The following is a 21065-nucleotide window of genomic DNA, read 5'->3' as shown; positions in this document are numbered from 1 at the left end:
AAGTGTCAGCCAGATGTGTGATCAAAGAACCGAGGTGATATTCAGATCAAATGGATGTCTTGTTCGTGATCTTGATACAGGTAAAACAGTGATCAAAGGTAAAAGAACTCCAAATAATCTATACATATTTGAAGAAGGACAACAACAATGCTATCTGAGCAAGGATGATGAGCACTGGTTATGGCACCGGAGGTTGGGGCATCTAAGCTTTTCACAAATAAGGAAAGCATGCAAATATCAGGCAGTTCGTGGTCTTCCAGATATCAAAGTTCCAGACAACACCATATGCAAATCATGTCAGTTTGGAAAGCAAACCAGAACTACCTTTCCGGAAAAGGAAGGATCAGCTAGCATGCCTCTTGAGCTAGTACATACAGATACATGTGGTCCATTCAGGAAAAGGACACCTCGAGGAGAAGAATACTTGATATTATTCATTGACGATTTCTCCAGGTTTGTCTGGTTAGGACTTATGAAGCACAAAGATGAAGCATTCGAAAAATTCAAATCCTTTAAAGCCTTGGTTGAAAATGAATCAGGATACAAAATTAAGTGTCTTAGATCCGACAGAGGTGGGGAGTTTACCTCAAATGAATTTTTCGATTTCTGTGAAGAACATGGGATAAGAAGAGAATTCTCTATAGCTAGAACTCCTCAGCAAAATGGAGTGGTGGAAAGAATGAACAAAACTATCCAACAAATGGCTCGTGCTATGCTTGATGAATCTGGAACTCCCGCAACTTTCTGGGGTGAAGCAGCACATGCTGTGGTTATTATTCTCAACAAAACAAATGTCCGAGTGAACAACACTCAAACCCCTCATGAGCTCTGGTATGGTGAGACTCCTTCGGTAAAGCACTTCAAAATCTTTGGGAGCAAATGATATATTAAAAATACTGATGAGCAACTTGGCAAACTTGAACCTAGAGCAGATGAAGGCATCCTTCTTGGTTATTCTCCACACAGCAAAGCATACAAGTGCTATAATAAAAGACTTGGAAGAATTGTTGACAGCATTGATGTAGTGGTTGATGAGAAGGGATACATTCCTAGGCAAGTAAATCATGAAGATATCGAAGAAGATGAAGGCCATCCTCAAAGACAGAATGATGAAGAAGAAGAACCTCAAGAAGAACCAGAGGAGCAGATAAGGATAGAAGAGAAGACTCCATCCAGATATGTTCAGAAGAATCATCCAAAATCTCAGATTTTGGGACAGAAAGAAGCAGGTGTACAAACAAGAAGAACAATTGCAGAAGCTTCAAGCTATTTGGCATTACTCTCTTCCACTGAACCACAAAATGTGAAAGAGGCATGCAAAGATGAATGTTGGGTCAAAGCAATGGATGAAGAACTTGAGTAGATCGAAAAGAACAACACTTGGGAGCTGGTTCCTAGACCAAAGGATAAGAATGTTATAGGAACAAAATGGGTCTTCAAAAATAAATTGAATGAAAATGGAGAAGTAATTAGAAACAAGGCCAGACTTGTTTGTAAAGGGTATGCGCAGCAAGAAGGAATAGATTTTGAAGAAACTTTTGCTCCTGTTGCAAGACTTTAGGCCATCCGAATGTTCCTTGCTCTCTCAAGCTTTCAAAACTTCAAAGTATTTCAAATGGACGTGAAATCAGCCTTTCTGAATGGAGACTTGGAAGAAGAAGTATACATTGAGCAGCCAGATGGTTTCATTCTTGGAAATGATCCAAATCTTGTATGCAGATTTAAAAAGGCTCTCTATGGCCTCAAACAAGCTCCAAGGGCTTGGTACTATCGTTTGGACAAATATCTTCATCAACAAGGTTTTTCAAAAGGATCAGCAGACAAAAATCTTTATATAAAAGTTGAAAATGACAAATTGCTGATACTTGTTGTGTATGTAGATGACATTATCTTTGGCAGCAATGAAGAAGCTATGAGTCAAAGCTTTGCCTTGGTGATGCAGAAAGAATTCGAAATGTCCTTGCTAGGAGAACTGACATATTTTCTTGGTTTGCAAATCCAACAAAATGAAGGAGGGATCTTCTTGTCTCAAACCAAGTATCTCAAGCAGATTTTGAAGAAATATGGTATGGAAGAAGCAAAACCAGTATGTACACCCATGGTCACAGGATGTAACCTTAGTGCAAATGATGAATCAGCAGCAGTGCATCAACCAACTTACAGATCTATGATTGGAAGTCTACTTTATTTGACAGGTACCCGACCAGACATCATGCATGCAGTGGGAATAGTTGGAAGATTTCAGGCAAATCCAAAGGAAACTCATCTTCAGGCAGTAAAGAGAATCTTCAAATATCTTTAAGGGACTCAAAACTATGGCTTATGGTATCCTAGAGATACAGATCTCACACTTCATGCTTATACAGATGCAGATTGGGCCGGAAGCGTGGATGACAGGAAAAGCACAAGTGGTGGTGCATTCTTTATGGGTTCCAGATTAGTATCTTGGTTCAGCAAGAAACAGAGTTCGATTGCCTTGTCTACAGCTGAAGCAGAATATGTTGCTGTTGCATCTTGCTGCACTCAACTCCTTTGGATGATGCAGACCTTGCAGGATTTTCAAATCACTTGTACACCACCCATCTCCATCTTATGTGACAATACAAGTGCAATCAGCATTTCAAAGAACCCAGTCATGCATTCAAAAACCAAGCACATACCAATCAAGTATCACTTTCTCCGGGAACAAGTGCTTGAACAAAAGGTCAAGTTGGAGTATGTTCCTTCTAAGGAACAGGTTGCTGATATACTCACCAAACCATTGCCTAGGGAGACCTTTGAATACCTCAGGCAAAAGCTGGGGGTTGTTGATGTATCATCTTGTTGTTGAATCTCTTTTGATTGTTGGTTGTACGCAAGGTTCATCTGAAGTATATGCGTACATGTGCTGGGTTGCGGATTGGTCAAAGATCGAATGGCACAGGTTTAGGGGGAGCATATCATGCATTGTTGGCATTATGGAGGAAGTACAGAAGGAGATCATGGATGCTGGTCTGAATATTGCTGCAATACGTCTCTATCTCTTTCATGGTCATGGATTATGGTTCTTCTTTGCAGATCTGGTTTATAGTCAGGGGGAGCATGTTCTTAGGGGGAGCATAATCCTTTGCCCTTGATGTCAAAGGGGGAGAGTGATTGGTTGAGTGATTGGTTGTTGTTGCCATCAAGTCCAAAGGGGGAGATTGTTGGCATTATGATACATATGTTGTACTTGATGGCAACCCACTCATCTCAGATAATAAATTATAGTGTAGAGAAAAGTTCACACACTTTTATGCAGAGAAAAGTTTATTTCATGTAGAGAAAAGTTCACGCACTTTTATGCAGAGAAAAGTTTATTTCATGTAGAGAAAAAGTTCACGCACTTTCATGCAAGGAAAAACACGTATATGTTGGAGAACTTACCTTTGGTCCATGGTAGTTAGCCTTGGTATTTGAACCTATGAGGAAAAGCGTGTATATGTTGGAGAACTTACCTTTGGTCCATGGTAGTTAGTCCTTGGTATTTGAACCTATGAGGAAAAGCGCGTATATGTTGGAGAACTTACCTTTGGTCCATGGTAGTTAGTCCTTGGTATTTGAACCTATGGTTTTGGACCATGGTACCTCGTCAAAAGTGTTGATCTCACGCAATTTCATGGTTGGTTCATGGTATTAGTCCGACAGTTTTTGATCCTATGGTTTTGGCCCGTGGTATTGCATCCAAAAGTGTTGATCTCATGTACTTTCATGGTTGGTTCATGGTATTAGTCCAACAGTTTTTTGATCCTATGGTTTTGGCCCGTGGTATTGTGAAAGGCCTAAGACTATAAAAGAGGAAGGAGATCATTTGGCAAAGCATCTTCTGAATTATCGAATATCTGATAAAGTGCTAGATCTGGAATATTGTGATTGGGTTTTGGTGCAGATCTGGATCTGAATGAAGAAGGAACCTGAGCGTAAGGAGAAGGATAAGTTCTATTGATGGGTCAAAATCTTAAGGTTGGAATAGTGGTATCTCTATATGATTTTGATCTGTGATATGTGGCATACGCTTGATCTATAAATCTAATAATTTGGGTCTGAATTATTGATGCATGTTTTATTTTACACATGTTATGATCTGGGTATGTCTGATGTAACAACTGCAAAGTTATAAGGAAATATTTGCAGATCTGTATGCGGGTTGGCTTTGGTGAAATCAGAGATTGATGATGCAAGTGTAGTTGATGGGTTTTTGATGTTCTTGGATCCAGTTTGAAAATTTATGAAAAGTGGTCCTTGAAAGAAAAGAAGTAGGGGGTTGTAGCTCCCTTCCAAGAGAGATTGGAAAACGAGAGAGAGTTGTAGCTCTCTGCAGGTTGCAGCCTGTGTACTGGTAAAGGACTGCACTAGTACAAAACCATTGTAAAAGGAGTTTCTAATTTGAAAGAAGATAGAGACATATTGCAGCAGGTGGTTTTCACCCACATTGGGTTTCCACCTTACATCTTGTGTTCCTTGGTGTGACTATCTGTTTTCTTTGTTCATGCTCATTATTTTATGGTACTGACATGCAAAAATAATTCAAAGAATAAATAAGGAAGATTTATTAAAAGAACTTGATAATACTGATTCACCCCCCCTCTCAGTATTATTTCCAACATTTTGGTCTAAGGATCCTTTGCTTTTTTAATTTCTGGGTTCCTTCATCCGGGGAGGGGTTCTGAAGGGATTCACTGGAAGGGTTAGGCTCAGGAACAGGGTCGCCCAGGGGAGGGTTTGAGGGAAAAACCCTGGTGATGGGGGGGACTTCAGTAATATTGTCGGATGGGGGGGTCAATGAAACCGGCACAGGCAACCCTAAATTGGAAGCGGTGAGATCGTTGTTGGTCGCTGCAGAGAGGATGCGAGAGATGATGGAGGAGGAGAGAGATGAAAAATCCTTTGTGGATATGCCCAGACCGGGATCGAGGGATTGATCTACGAATTTTAGGGTAGAAGGGGACAAGGGCTGGGCTGTGAGGTCAGGGATGGAAGGGGAGGCCTCTGAGAAAGTAGCAGTCGAGCACGAGGGCCCTGAGATCAAGGGGAGCGAGGCAACAATGTCGGTGAATTCATAACCATAGTGAAAACTGCTTGCCGGGTTAACCTGAGGAGAAGTACAGATGGAGGTTCCTGCTAGAGGGTCTTCCGAGTAGTCGACTAGGTCCTCCATAACCATTTCTATATTCCTGCGCCAGCTGCCTTCAGAACCCTAGGTCTCCTGTCGTTGTAGTAACTGGGTGACAAGCGGGGGCTTGTCGAGGAGGAGGGTAAGGGTAACAACCCAAGCAGTAGAAATGAGTATTGACCGTAACAGCTACAGAAAAACGGGCGCAGTGATAAGAAAATGGGCTGGCGTACGGGAGGGCGGAGGGTATTGCAGTGTAGTCAGGAAGCCGTAGGGGAGACACAGATTGAGAGAAATAGACGAAACCCTAGCCCCATTCCTTCCGTTGCTTCTCCATCTTCAAATAATCACAACACTTCTTCTTCCCATAATTATGTAATTACACCTCATTGTTACTTCTTAAAATAATTTATAATTCCATTAGAGTTGATTATCTTTTTAGGTCTCCTTGCGATAAACCCTTAATTAAAATTCCTTTCCTTCCCATAAAAATTTCAAGAAAAGATCTTGAAAAATAAAAGTTGTCATCCCTAAATATTATAACTATTAGACGCCTAATACAACATCAACACCACCCATTGGAACAACAAAAATTGGACTATTCAATACATATTCCCCCATGGCTAGATTGATATCATGGCACTTCCTTGCACAATCTATAGTTCTTCCATCTGAAACCATCACTTGGAACCTTCATGTTGGATATCTAAATAAATTCAAATCCTTGGCTATCTTACAATGAATAAAATTATGGGTACTACGTGAATCAATCAACATTATTACCTTTTTTTCTTGATATATCCTTCTATCTTAAGAGTTTGAGTAGCGATAATTCCATTTAATGCATTACAATATATGTTCAGATTGATTTCTTATATTTCAAACCCTAGAGTTGGTTCCTGGTGTATATCTTCTTCTTTTGATGTTTCTTGTTCTTTTTCTTCCTCCTCTTCACAATCTATGTAAAATAATTTCTTATCAACGCAATTATGACCTTTACTATATTTGCTATCACAACTATAAAAAATCCCTTTTTCTTATTTTCACTCCAATTGTTGTGGTGTCAACCTTGTAGGTTGTGGGAAGCTATGAGTGGAAACACTTCCATGTTTATAGGTGTGAGTGGTAGACCTGAATCCTTGTTGCCATAATTTTTCTTTCAACGTTTATGGCCACCCTAAATGCATTCTCCAATGACATAGCTTCCCAAAGTCGAACCTGATGTTGGATGTTATCCCTTGAAGTCCCTATGAAGACATCAATCAAATGCTCCTATGGAATATCAATTACATTGATATTCAATCTTTGGAAGTTCTCAATGTGCTCCACAATTGAACCCCTTTGTTTGAGATTTATCAATTGGCTAAAGAAGGAATTTCTCTTTGTATCCTTATAATGTGCTATCAATTCCTCTATAAAATTGTCCAAGTTACAAGTGATTTGTGAGAACAAAGCCATCAATACTACAACAATTATCTGGGTTCTAAATATAAAGATGTAATGTGTACCTTTTGTATGTGTTGCACATCGTGTATATCAAAGAACTGCGCCATCTATTGTATCCATGTTAATTGATATTTTCCATCAAACTTTCTCATATCAATCTTTGGAATGTGGATTGTCTTCCACCCAAAGTTGGAGTTTCAAAAATCATGATTCACATTCCTTTTGTTCTCATCATGAGTTTCATGGAATACCTTGTCACCACTAGGAAGCATTTCTTGTAGCAATTTTGTCAAACCTTCCATGTCTCCTTTTATGTTTGATTTTAAACCTTCCATGTCCCCTTTTATGTCAGCTTTAATGTTTATTTTAAACCATTCACATTAGCATTCATCATTGATTCCAATTCATCTTTGGCTTCTCTTTATGAGAGTGAAATTTGTTGCACTTGGTCCCATAATTTTGATATATCGTGTTACATTTTGTCCTCTTCTTCATGCATCATAGTAGAGATTTTTTGGGGGGCTTAATGGGTGTAACATTTTTTGTTTGGGAGGACTTTTTGATGATATATATGCTTCACTACTCCCTTTGAATCACTTCAAACTAATTTTTCAAACAACAATTATGCAATTTTAAAAATATACACCTTTTTTTATGAGCTTTATTTTGAGCTTGCTGATCTAGCTGACCTTGAAACAATTGTATCTATGTGGTTTTAGCCTCCCAAGGTATGGAAATTTATCATAAGGTAGCCTGTGGTGTCTTATTTCCAACCTCACAAGTTATACTGAGATTGGATTCTTCAAGTTAAAGTTATGCCAAATCTCCCATGATGACCTTATTATGCACTGGTTCAGTATAGCGAACTTGTATAGGATTCCACGTGTCATTGTTTTAAACCTTATCCATAAAACCAGTACTAGAAAAACTATAATCCATGCATTTTCATTAACTTATTACATAATTGAAATCGGATGCTCGAAGAGGAAGTTATGTTGCTTTTCTTGGGTACACCTACTTAAGACTGAATTTAGGGCTTGTAAAAAACCCTAACTTGCATTGATCATAACATCCAAACCATAATGAATGTTTTTCTGAAAATTTAACCCAAAGTACTTTGACTTGTAATATCCATAATGTAAAAATTTTAGACCCTTATCTCGAACCAAAAAAAAGTTATAGCAAAATTTCCAAGATGGCTAGTTATGAGGAAGACAATCCCAAGATTTGTCTACTATGAAACCAAATGTTATGTACCCATGTCAAAATAACACAAAAAAAAAAAGAAAAAATAGATCAAAGCCTTGATAATAAACCACTTCAAGGGAGAAATATTCCTTTTACATCACATAAATGAAATTTTTTTGGATGATTCAAATGACAAGACCTCCCTGGTATATATAGGAGTCTAAAGGGTAAAACTATAATTAGCGTCTACATAACAATAATAATGTAAGGGCACAACAATAACAATAGTGGGCTTATATGGGGCACAAAAATAACAATATAGGAGATACACTAATATTATAGGGACCTAACATGGGGATACACTAGTATTATAGGGACCTAACAAAGTAAGTCAAGCAAAGAGGGCACTTCCCATCTAGAGTCTCCAGCTAACCTATAGCCTCATATCCTCTGTAACCTAATTTCGCTCCCATCCTATCCATCCTCTACTGCAATATACTATGGAATAAACTATATCAATCTAACACTAATAGAACTAAGATGGAAAAATCATAGACTATATCAACCAAACTTTCCCAACAGGGAACTGGAAATCATCATCACATGTCTACCAGAGTGTGTACATCACTGTCCTCCCAATATTATAGGCTTGGTAGTTAAATGGTGGGCAATGCCTCCAACCCTCCTCAAAGAACTAGGATCAACACCCTAATAGGACCACACTACGAGGTTGGTTGGATACTTTCCATTTAATAATATAGTTGGAGATCATGTCACCTACAATTTGCACCTTACCCCATGTCATACTAGTGCATATAAAGTATTTAAAAAATGTAATAGAACAATGTAGATCACACCATTCCTCATTGGATTTCTTGACATCCCCCAATCACTAGCTTGGATCTTGGCTACCACATAGGCCCTTCCAATCTATAGGTTGGTTCTCATCCAAGCATATACATAACAACATATGTGTGTGTGTGTAGATGATCTTAACCATAATCTTATTAATTTCAATATCCACGTACCCATCTATATATATATATATATATATATATATATATATATATATGTATATATATATATATATATGTATTATCAGTATGTTGGATGTAAATCTTACATCAGATAAATTATAACTTTGATAATTCATACACAAGATAAATCATAACCAAATAAGCCATACATTAGATAAATCATACATCACATTGATCATACATCAAGTACTTTAATTAACAAAACATAATCCATTAAGTGTTTTACATAAATAAGTTCATTTGTCCAACTGAAATACATCAATATTACATAGTGTTCATAAATAAAACAACATGAAAATACAAATAGGGCCTTAACACATGTAGTTATTAGGTCAAAATGGGAATTTTAAATGGTCAAAATGTGAGGGGTGGTCATGACTTATAGTCTTTGCATCCTCCCGGGTAGCGGATTTTGGGCTATACTTGTCCTAATGGAGCTTAACCTGGTCCACTAAGTGATGCTTGATCTGCCAAACCCTATGGTCCAATATGCATAATATTTCGGCCATTACGGTTTCCACGTCCAAGACCTGCAAATCCCTTTAATCGAATTTGTGAGTTTCATAAAAAACATAATGCCATAGAACAGATTTATGAAAAACAACGCGAGTTTTATGAAAATGGGGTGGCAGTACAAGACAATAGGCAATTGGTCCAATTTTGTCTTTAATTCTAAAAGGTCCTATAAATCAAGGTGACAACTTCGTCCCTTTCTCAAACCGAATGGTGCTTTTATTCGGTTGAATACGGATAAAATCTTGGTCTCCCACTTCATAACTTTGATTATCCTTATATGTATTAACATAACTCTTCTACCTATCTTGTGCTTCCTTTAACCTTTGTCGAATTTGTCTTACATGTTCCTCTATTTCTTGAACCAATTCCCACCTAAATATTACTTTGTCCTCCAACTTTTACCGACTCAGTGGTGTCTTGCATGGCCTCCCATATACGGCTTGGTAAGGAGGCATTCCAATCGAACTATGGTAACTGTTATATAGGAAAATTATACCAATGGTAAGTACCATTCCCACCGAGTTTGATTATACATGGCATACATTTTAAGCATATCTTCTATAACCTGATTTACTCTTTCGTTCTTCCCATCTGTTTCTCGATGATATGCAGTGCTCAGGTTCAACTGAGTCCCAAACATTGACTACAAACTTGTCCAAAATATATATGTAAAGTGAGAGTCCCTATTAGAGAGAATATTTGTGGGTAACCCATGTAGCCGAATCACTTTGCCTATAAATACTCGTGCCACATCTCAACGTCGTAAGTATCTCACATTGGGATGAAATGGGCACTTTTGGTCCATTTATCAAATACAACCAATATGGAATTGTGCCTCTATGAAGTGAGTATCAAACCCATGATGAAATCCATAGAAATGAGCTCCAATTTAGACATAGGGATATCATGTGATCATAGGAGTCCTACAAGGTGGTGATGATTAACTTTCACTCATTGACATTCAAGACACTTGGCAACAAACTAGACAACGCCACACTTCATGCCTTCCCAAAAGAAGAGTTTCTTCATGTCTACATACATATTCTTCATGCCAAGATGTGCACAATAGTGTTATCTATGTCACTCTTCGAGGATGGTTCTTCATATTCCCCTTCCTTAGGGATGTACACTCTCCCTTGAAATATCAATAGTCCATCTGGTTTAAGTACATAACCCTCAAACTTTGGTTCTATTTTCCTCTCACTCAGGATCGTTGAAGTAACCATTAGATACTAACTATATTCAAAGAGTTTCTCTAACAAAAACTCCATTAAATTGACCCTCAAGGGTACCAGGGAGAAGGTTCATGGCCTCCTGCTTAGTGTATCATCCACCACATTCTCCTTCCCCTTAATGTGAGAAATCCCAAAATCATACTCTCTCATGAATTCGCTCCACCACCTCTGCCGAACATTCAAATCCCTCTAAGTGAAGAGGTGCTTCACCCTCTCATGATTAGTTCTTAACTTAAAGCTTCTCCCAATGAGGTAAGTGTCTCCATAGTTTCAAAGCTAGCATTGTTATTTCTAATTCTAAGTCATGGGTAGGATACAACTCTTTATGTTTCTTCAATTGCTTGGATGCATAATCTATTATTTTTCCTTCTTTCATCAACACTGCTCCCAATCCTAACTTCGAAGCATTTTGTGCAAACTGTGAACCCTTCTCCATGTTAGATAGTCAAAGGATCGATGCACTAGTTAGTAATCTCTTTAGTTCGATGAATGCAGTGTCACATTCATCTGTCCATTCATACCTAACCCCATTTCATTGTAATGTGGTGATGGGTTTCACAATCTTAGAATAACCTTCCATAAATCTTGGATAATAATTCGCCTGCGCCATAAAGCTACACACCTCATGAGCATTTTTTCAGTAGTGGCCAATCCATTATGACCTTTATCTTTTCTGAGTCAGTTGAAATCCATTCTCTTGAAATGATGTGCCCAATATAATTATTTTTCTTCTAAAAGAAAAAACATTTCGATAGTTTTCCATAAAATTAATTCTCCCTTGAGCATGTCAACACAACCCATAGCATGCCCTTCATGCTCCTTTTCATTCTTGGAATACACGAGAATATCATCCAGAAAGACTTGCACAAATTGGTCAAAATACGTCTAGAACACACCATTCATGAGACTGATGAACACTACCGTGCATTGGTCAAACCAAATGGAACTACTACAAACTCATAGTGCCGAAATCGAGCCCAAAAACATTTTTTGGGATGTCACCTTCCTTAATCCTCAATTGGTGGTATCTGGATCACATATTGATTTCCTAGAAAATTGTTTCTCCCTTAATTTGGTTGAAGAAGTCATTTATTTTGGGTATCGGGTACCTATTCTTTACTGTGACTTAATTAAAGTCCCTATAATCTATGAACAATATTAAGTAACCATATTTTTTCTTGATGAAAATGACTGGCGCACCCCAAGGTGAAATACTAGGTCTAATAAATCCCAAATCTAATAGCTCTTTTAAATGCATCTGCAACTCACAAAGTTCTCGAGTCGTCATCCTAGTGTCTTTGATATTAGCTCTACACCAAGTTTTATGTCGATTGTGAAATCTATCTCCCTCACATGGGGTAATCCTAGAAACTCTTTGGGGAAAACATACTCAAATTTTGACAAAACTAGGTGTTGATCTAGGAAGCTTCCTTTCTGGTCAGTTATAGCCTCTACCACATATAGTTATAGCCATGTCAAAGACCGTTTTACCTTCATCATGGAGATGAATTATAGAGACACTCCTCTCTTCATACCACAAATCTCAATTGACCTAACTTCATCATCTAAACAAATTACCTTCTTTTTGAAATAATCTACTAAAGCTTAATGAGCTTCTAGCTAGTCCATTATGATGATTACATCGTATGTCCCTAGTGGCGTTATGTATGCCTTCAACTTAGTTGTACACACTTGGAGGTTTACTTGACATTGGTCAACACTAGGTCCTACTGCTTGTTTTACCCCAGAAGTCATTTCAACTTGTTTAAAGTCATCATGCTCATAGACTTCCAAGCCACATTTTTCTAATGCAACTGGTGAAATGAAACTATCTCTAGCACTAGAATCAAACAAAATTTTAACTTTTACATTGTTTATCATACCTGAGGTTTCTACTACAATGGATTGGTGTTGAAATTGGTGGTTATCAATTGTTGCATATATTTGATGGTGGCTTTATTTACCTCCCATTGTGGATTTTCCTTCTCTATAGTTGTTACCAGTTTGTAACTCAAGATAGTCACACTAGTAATGATTTCTCCTACACCCCCAATAAGGGATGTGTGGTAGACTTTGAAAAAATGTTGCAGGGCTCTCTGGAAAGAGCACCTTCCCCTGGGACCCTTGCCCTTGCTTGTAGCTCCTTGTGCCTAATCTTGACTTGCATAATTCCCTGAAGATGCTGGTGAATTTTCTCTAGTAGTCATTGAAACCCTTGTTGCCATTGTTCTGGGTACAACCCCATTTCTATATGGCAGTGGCCTCAAGATTCCTCCCCTAGGGAAGGTCTGAGGGACCTTTCTGACAAACCTTAATATTTGTGGAAAAAGTGTTATGTTTCCCCCTTTCAAATCCAAGTGCTCTTCTACATAGTGAGCATGTTCAACAACTTCTGCAATTGAGGATGGTTTCCACATTTGAACCATTTCCCTAATCTTAGGGTTCAATCCATAAATGAAGTGATCGACTTAACGTTGATTAGTATCCATGTATGAGACATACTTAACCAAATCCATGAATATGATCTCATATTCTTCTACCATGAAGTTTCTCTGTACCAAAGCATGGAAGGCTCTGATCCGGATTTAAACAGTAACACAACAAATTACAGAGATAACCATATACACAAAGATGCAGTGGAAATAATACTTCATTTCATTAATGGAAAATACTGAAATATGCTTACAACCAGAAATGGAAATAAACCAGCTAGGGCGATGGTAGCTTATAGGAATACGACCCAAAAAACGTCGTTTAGGGCCTTAAAACGGCTCCGGAAGTTTAGGACCTGAAAAACTGCTAAAAATAGTAAACTGCGCTATAATAGGAAACTGAAAAACTGAAAGGGACAGTTGTGGGGGTCCAGATGGGATAGGTGGGTGGCCACCAACATCCACCTGGATCATTCCTCCCCCCTTAGGAAGCAATGGTCCCCATTGCGTTGAGTTCCTCCCTGAGATGAGGAAGCTTCTGTTGAGCTGGGTCTCTGGTGAGTTGTTCTGCAATCTCTGATGTGTTCAGAAATGGTGGGAAGCATGGTCAACGATGGTCCACATTGAACACTCGGTGCAAGCGAAGGAATGGAGGAATGCTGTGCTTCCAAGCATTGTTTCCCCTAGCCTTGATACTAGTGTAAGAACCATGTCGGAGTGGTCTGAGTTTCTGATGGGTTCTGGTAAGGCATTCTTTTTGCAGATGTAACCAAACTTTGTTGCCCACCTGAAACTTGTGTGGTACCCCTGTGGGTGAGGAGAAGTTGTTCCTGTGTTCTGTCATGACCGTATCCCTTTGCTGCTGCTGTTGTGTGGAGGAATCCTTTGTGGGGGTCCTGGATGTAGCAACGATATTCCCCTTACTTTGGGAGTGAATCAGATAGAAAATGAATTTCCTAGTCTGGGAGATGAGCTTGCTGCCTTTCTTGGTAGTGATCAAAGAGGTGGCGGTAGGTGGGGCTGCCTCCGGTATCCTGTATAATGAATTATCCAAAGAAATAATGATAGCGCGAGGCCTTGACTCATACACAGCATGTCGCCTCCACAAGTATGGTTGGCCTAATAGTACATCGCAAACATCCAGAGGTGTAACATCACACAATACCTCGTCTGTGAAGGGCTTGATGCTGTAGGGAAGGCGACATTGTTGGCGAACTTTGAGATCTCGTCCTTCGTGAAGCCACCCGATACTGTACGGCTGCGGGTGTGGTGTAGTTAGTAGGCCCAACCGCTTCACGACCTCTACTGAAATGAGGTTCTTTTGGCTGCCACTGTCGACAATGAATTGTAGCGGCGAACCCTTCACCCACATTTGTGAGTGGAAAAGACGTTCCCCCTCCTCTGGATCTTCGGGCTCATTTTTCTGGATCTTGGCGGTGGCAACAGTGGCGCTGGGCTCCGCATCAATGATCTGCTTCCCTTTGCCATTCCCCTTGTCAGGTTCTGGCTCAGGGTCGGAACATGCATCTGATTCGGAAGCCTTCAACTCGGCCACCAGCGACTGCTTGGTCCGACACTCACTTGTGTTATGAGTGGGACTCTTGTGGAACTCACACCACTTTCCTGTGTCCTTCTTCGCCTTCGTGGTGTTGTTCTTTTCTTGCGGCTTCGAGGGGTTATCTTGGGTCACCCCATCTTGGCTTTGTCCTTTGGGCTTCGGATTTGCAGATCCAAAGTCTCGCTTCTTCTGTTTCAACTTTTGCTCGATTTTGACAGCGTATCGGTATGCTGTACCGAGTGAGGAGATGTTCAAGAACTCCATCTCTTCCTGGATGTATCTGTGTAGGCAGCCGCGGTATTTGAGTACCAGATGCAGCTCAGAATCTTTGATACCCAATTGTGTGCAAAGGGTATGAAAAATGTTTGTGAAATCCAGCACATCTTGGTCTCGTCCCTGCCGCAGTGTGGTCCATTTGATGTATTTGTCCTCATAGCTTTTGATAGGGTAGTACTGCTCCTTGATGGCATCCCGGAAGTCATTCCAAGTGGGTTCGGCTGAAAATAGTGAGCATATACTTTCATCCTTCTGCTCGCAGTGGGTTTCCCACCAGTCCTTGACGTGGGGGGCTGCTTTGAGAAGAGCGAAAACAATCTTTTCCCGACTTGAAAAATCATGAACAGAAAAATACCCATCTAGCAGATTTAACCATTTATCTACGACATCTGCGTCTATTTGACCCTCGAAGATGGGGATTTCAAAATTAACTTGTACCTTAAAGGGTGTGGCATTTCCAGAGTAGCTGTTGGAAGCCGATGTGTCGCCTCTGGGTAGCCGCTGAAGGATCTAGGCAAAGCTGTCCATCATCGCGTTCCTTTGTCACTTGAGGGCTTCTTCGAGCAAGATTTTGATAGGATCTCCTACCCGCTCATTTTTATTCTCATCCGCCATGGGAGGTCGTCAAGATTTGCGAGGCTGGTCTTGTAAAGGTTCGACCAGTTCAAGCCCTAACTCCTTATATCCCGACCTCGTTGGGGACATGAAAAGAAAAAAACAGAGAAAAAGCAGATCGCTTTGATACCACTGATCTGGATTTAAACAGGAACACAACAAATTACAGAGATAACCATATACACAAAGATGCAGTGGAAATAATATTTCATTTCATTAATGAAAATACTGAAATATGCTTACAACCAGAAATGGAAATAAACCAGCTAGGGCGATGGTAGCTTATCTCTGAGAAGAGATGTGTGGCTACATGCCTCTGAACTGTTCTAAACTGTGTTACAATGAGGCTCTAAGGCCTATTTATTGTTGAGAAATAATGGAAAACCCTTCACATTCCAAAACCTAACCCTAGAAGATGAAACGCCAAATTGTGGGCCCCGTTTTTGGGTAAGTTGGTACATCAACTTCCCGGGGTCACGAATTGGTCGTATTATCTCCGTTTGACGGGCATGATAGCCCGTTGGAAGGATCTCTCCGAGGACTATGACCGAAAAGGCGATTTTTTGGTAGAAAAATCGCTAGCGATAGATTTCCCAAAAAACATCGTTTAGGGCCTCAAAACGGCTTCGAAAGTTTAGGACCCGAAAAACTGCTAAAAATAGTAAACTGCGCTATAATTAAGGAAACTGAAAAACTGAAAGGGATAGTTGTGGGGTCCAGATGGGATAGGTGGGTGGCCACCAACATCCACTTGGTTCAGGCTCCTACTTGATATTCTTCATAATATGTTGGTAGGTACTTCTTCCTGAATCATTCCTCAAATAACTCCTAGGTAACTGTGTCAAGAGTGAGGTGTAGTTGTCACTCCAGGTTTCCCCGCCAATTTAGGGCACTATCTCTAAGTTGAAATATCGTCATATTAGCTTTTGAATTGGAAGTATACTCTCTTAGTGTGAAACATGTTATCTTTCCCTCCAAGCAGGCTTCTCGTTCACTGGCACGACCTACAATAAATTTTGGGAGCTTAATATTCTAGATCTCCCTAGAAATGTCCTCAGTAGGAGGTCCTCTATTAGAGTCCCTTGATCTTTGAGGTTTCCTACCCATGATAGAGGGTGCTCTACTTGCACCTTAGTTGTTTGTCGCCCTCTTAATGTCTCATTAATTGCCTTTAGGAAGCGCAAGATGAGAGTCAACTCTAGTGGTGGCAATGGGCTATTTGGAGGAGGTGGCCCTTTTGTCGACCCTCCTTGAACTCTATTTCCTCACATCCTCACCATTCCTAATTGTTCAATTAATTGCACAACACACAAGACTTATTAGCGCAACTTAGGACTTGTCAGCTCTTAACCGGCTCACACACATATATAAAATGATAGGCCTAAATTTTCCTTTTACTATACTCATAAACAAGTGTTACTAATATTGAGCAAATCCTCATGGATCTACTAAATCCTCTCATGTGTGATCTCTACATAACCTACAATTTTTCTCTTAATACTAGTTAGGTTAACAGTGCAATGCACTTGTCAGTCGTCCTCTAAAGTCTTCCTAACACCAAATTACTCTCTTTAGTAACCTTAATTAATATTATAAAATACATTTATTCAATTAACATTAAAGTTAATTAATGTATTCATTTGATGATTTTTTTTACTTAATTAATTAAATTAAGTACTAATGTAAATAATACCCTTTTTGTAATTAATTAGTCTTATTTAGTGAATTGTATTAATTAATTACTTAATTAATGTTTTTATTTGTTTGTTTGTCAAGTGATCTGTGTTTATATAGGCTTGACCTATGGCTTGAGAAACCATGACCCAAGGGCATCTAAGTCGTCAAAATCATCTGGGGATTGCACTCGACCTAGGCCACACCATGCTTAAGCTGACTAGATTTTAGCGTGTCTCCTCCCCCTAGCACTAGCACAATAGCCTTTGTGAGGTTTTATCCTGGGTCGCCTTGTTGACGAGGCCCATCCTCAATCAGTTGTGCTAGTGGGACTTGACAATTACGTAATTAATGTTAAATTAACATTATAGTTAATTAATAATATATAAATATATTATTTTTAAAATAAAGTGATAATTAAATAAGTAAATAAATATATAAATAAAACCATATATATATATATATATATATATATATATATATATATAACGAATTTGATTTATGATTGACAACCATTCACATCAATTAAATCACAATAAAATACATACTTGGTTATGATACGGTGACTTGGTTGTGGTGCTCTTGTTGGGGCCGACCGACTAAATTTGTCACTCTGCCAACTAGGAACTTCTATCTAACTTCCTACCCTAGGGAACCTCCATAGGTTCGATAGACCTCCAAGACTAACTCCAACAACAACTGTAGTGTGCCAAAAAAATATAGGTCCAACATTCTCCAACCATGACCAAAAACCAATCTCTTGGGTTCTCCTTCATTCCTTACGTTCTCTCCTCCACCCTCTCCCTTCAAACTCCAAAGCCAAAAAAAAACCAAAAGACCCCCCTTCTCTTGTTCTCCTTCCCGTTATGCCTTCGCAACTCACCCACCTCAACCTCCTACCATTAAGGCCATGAATGCCCCCCCATCACTTTGAAATTTATGACTTTGACCTTCCCCTCAGATATATTATTGTGAAATAACTTTGAGGAGACATCATGTCATATTGAGGGAAATGAATTAATAATTAAAACAATAAGTAATAATAAAATAATAATATTAATCTTGAAATAAATTTGAGGACACAACTTGTGAGATTAAGGGGTAACAAATAGTAAAATAATAAATGAAATAATAAAATAATAATATTAAGTCATATAAGTGAATCTTACAGATTCACAAGAATATAACCAATGTAATATTATTAAGCATATTCAAATATAACTTAATGATTATAAGCCAAGATTTTAAGGTTAATTAAACACTAATCAAGATTAACCATTAATCAAGCTTAAGGCTAACCCTAAGCTTGATCTGTAATCAAGCTTAACCATTTATTTAATCATCTAACATTATAAGCTTTAGAATACTAGTGTATTCGTGTGAGGTGTGGCTATGTAGCTAGCATATACATACCTCATACGTATACTAATAATACTCATTGGAATCAAGCACAAAATTTTCAATCACCCAACAAGTAGACTAATAAGATAATATAAGATAATAGTATCTGATAGGGCATTACACTCCTACAAAAACATAAAATACCCCATGCATGGGAATATAAAGATATCATAGGTATTGATCCAAATATTTGTAAATATCTATATCAATGATAATGTACATCTTAGTACACAACCTCAACAATGAATGAATCCAACCTTTAAAGACATTGTCAACAAATGTTTACAAAAACTCTTAGGTGTTGATTTCATGTACCCCATCTTAAACATCCAATCGATTTATTTGTTATTTATGGTGCCCAAGAAAGGTTGGAAATGTAAAGCATGTGTTGATTATCAATAACTTAATAAGGAACTAGGAAAGACCACTTTCCTCTACCCTTCATTGATTAAATATTGGATACTCTATTTAGGAAAAAACATTTTTCCTTCCTAAGTGGTTTTAGAGGCTATAACCAAATAAAAATTTCCCTATAAGACCAAGATAAAACTAACTTCACATATTCACAAGGTATCTTTGCCTGTAAAGTCTCATCTTTGGAATTATGCAATTACCTAACCAAATTTCAAAGAGCTATCCTTGACATATTTTCAAACTAATTCCATTATAGTGAGGCATATATGGATGACTTTGCAATCTATAGGAACACTTATGAGAAGGCTTAACCAACCCAGAAAAGGTGTAGGCATTAAAGTAGACAATGCTAAAACTTCATGTAACCACCTCCCACCTCCTTGTGTCATCTTGGACTCTGGTAGGGATCACTCACTTATTTTGACTCGAACTCCAAGGTCTGCTATGAAGATGGGGTTACAACAACCTCATTTCTTAAAGTATTCAAATATTAAAACTAATGCTACCATGATTTTCAACTCGTCGAGGGATTTTTGATAATATAAATTTTACCCCAATTTGAGTCCTGGGTTGAAACTTATTCTTGTTAGATATTGGGCCCATTAAAAGAGTCCACATCATCACTGGAGCACCAAATGGCTCACACATGGCACTGCCACGCCATCATTAGGTGTGATCCACATAGTACCCACACCATGGTGGGCTTGGTCGCTTTGCGAGTTAAAAATGTTTGCTCATGATGTGAAAAGGATAGAGTTTGAGCGCCAATGGGTGACGTGGGAACCACAAGTCCACAACATGTTGGACCGGAGTCCTTTGGCCTTAGCGTCACCTATTCCTTTTGACAGTTGGTGGCTTGCAGGCCCATGATCCCAGTGGGTCCTCTCCCACACATGACATATCGGACTGGGTTTCACCGTCCTTGCTCCATGTTCGATTCTATTGAAAGTGCATGATGTCTCAAAGGCATAAGGGACTAGTGGGGTCCACAAGGCCTACATCATATCAAACTAGGCCATTCCCACTCATCCACCCACTTAACCTTCTTGTAAATATGATGGCCCAATCTCATAGTGGTAGAGTTATATTAGGAAGGGTTCCACCCTGGGGTTGTCGCTTCCCTTCGCGTGTTTAGTTGTCAACCCACTGGTATCAGCCCTATCCACTTACTTGCGTAATCCTTTAAAGAATCTAGTGGTTGGGTGGCAAGGTTTCACTCGGATAGGTTCCACCATTAGATCGACCCTCTTGCTCTCCCATGCACATTATATAAGTTGCAGCCAAGGGCCAACAGGATGATGGCATGTGGTCATCGTGGTGACCACTTGGAATGGTTCCACTTGGGTGGGGTGCTACCATCGATCCCTTGGTGTTGGGTCATTCCTATGCATACGTGTTTTAAACTGTTTCACTCTAATGGTTTTGACGATCAAAAGAAACACCAAATTTATATTTTCATGAACAACATGACAATTTCCACATTCGCCAAATTTTTGAGGATTTGTAAAGCAAAAGGGGTGACTACCATAAAAACTCAATTTTTTGTGTTTTACAAGCCAAGGGCGACTGCCCTGAACCACAATTGTCTGTTATTTTATGAAATGAGAGGTTGAGGTCATGAAAACTCAATTTTTGCATGATAACCAACAATAGAGATTAGGTGCCCATAACTCCAAATTTATAGGTTTCTGAGACAAGAAAAAGGGTAATGCCCCAACCCAAAAGTCACATAGTTTTGCAATAATGTACATGGATTGATGTACCGATAAATCGAGCTCTGCATCCCTCTTGTAGGCTAGTTAAACTCATTCATAGATATGTGAACTATCAATTATCTAAATATGAAATACATAGGTTTATAAATCAATCATAAGCATAACGTTGGACAACATGGCATGGACTAAAGGTTGAGCACACACAGGTAGGATTTGATAAAAACACATTGTTGAACAACATATTCCAGACTAAATAAGCATCATTATACTTTTTCATAGACCAACCATGGAAAAAATCATTGAACAACATAGTCAAGTCTTTTAATACAACCATAAGCATAAAATGCATCTTGCTAATCATGAGCATAACATTGAACTTCACCATTTAGGCATCCAATACCATTTAAAGATATACAAGAACTCATAC

Source organism: Pinus tabuliformis, chromosome 3_1, assembly GCF_031772625.1.
Source record: "Pinus tabuliformis cultivar Carrire ecotype Pingquan chromosome 3_1, CPIR1, whole genome shotgun sequence".
Classification (NCBI taxonomy): domain Eukaryota; kingdom Viridiplantae; phylum Streptophyta; class Pinopsida; order Pinales; family Pinaceae; genus Pinus; species Pinus tabuliformis.
This window is presented reverse-complemented; position numbering follows the sequence as displayed.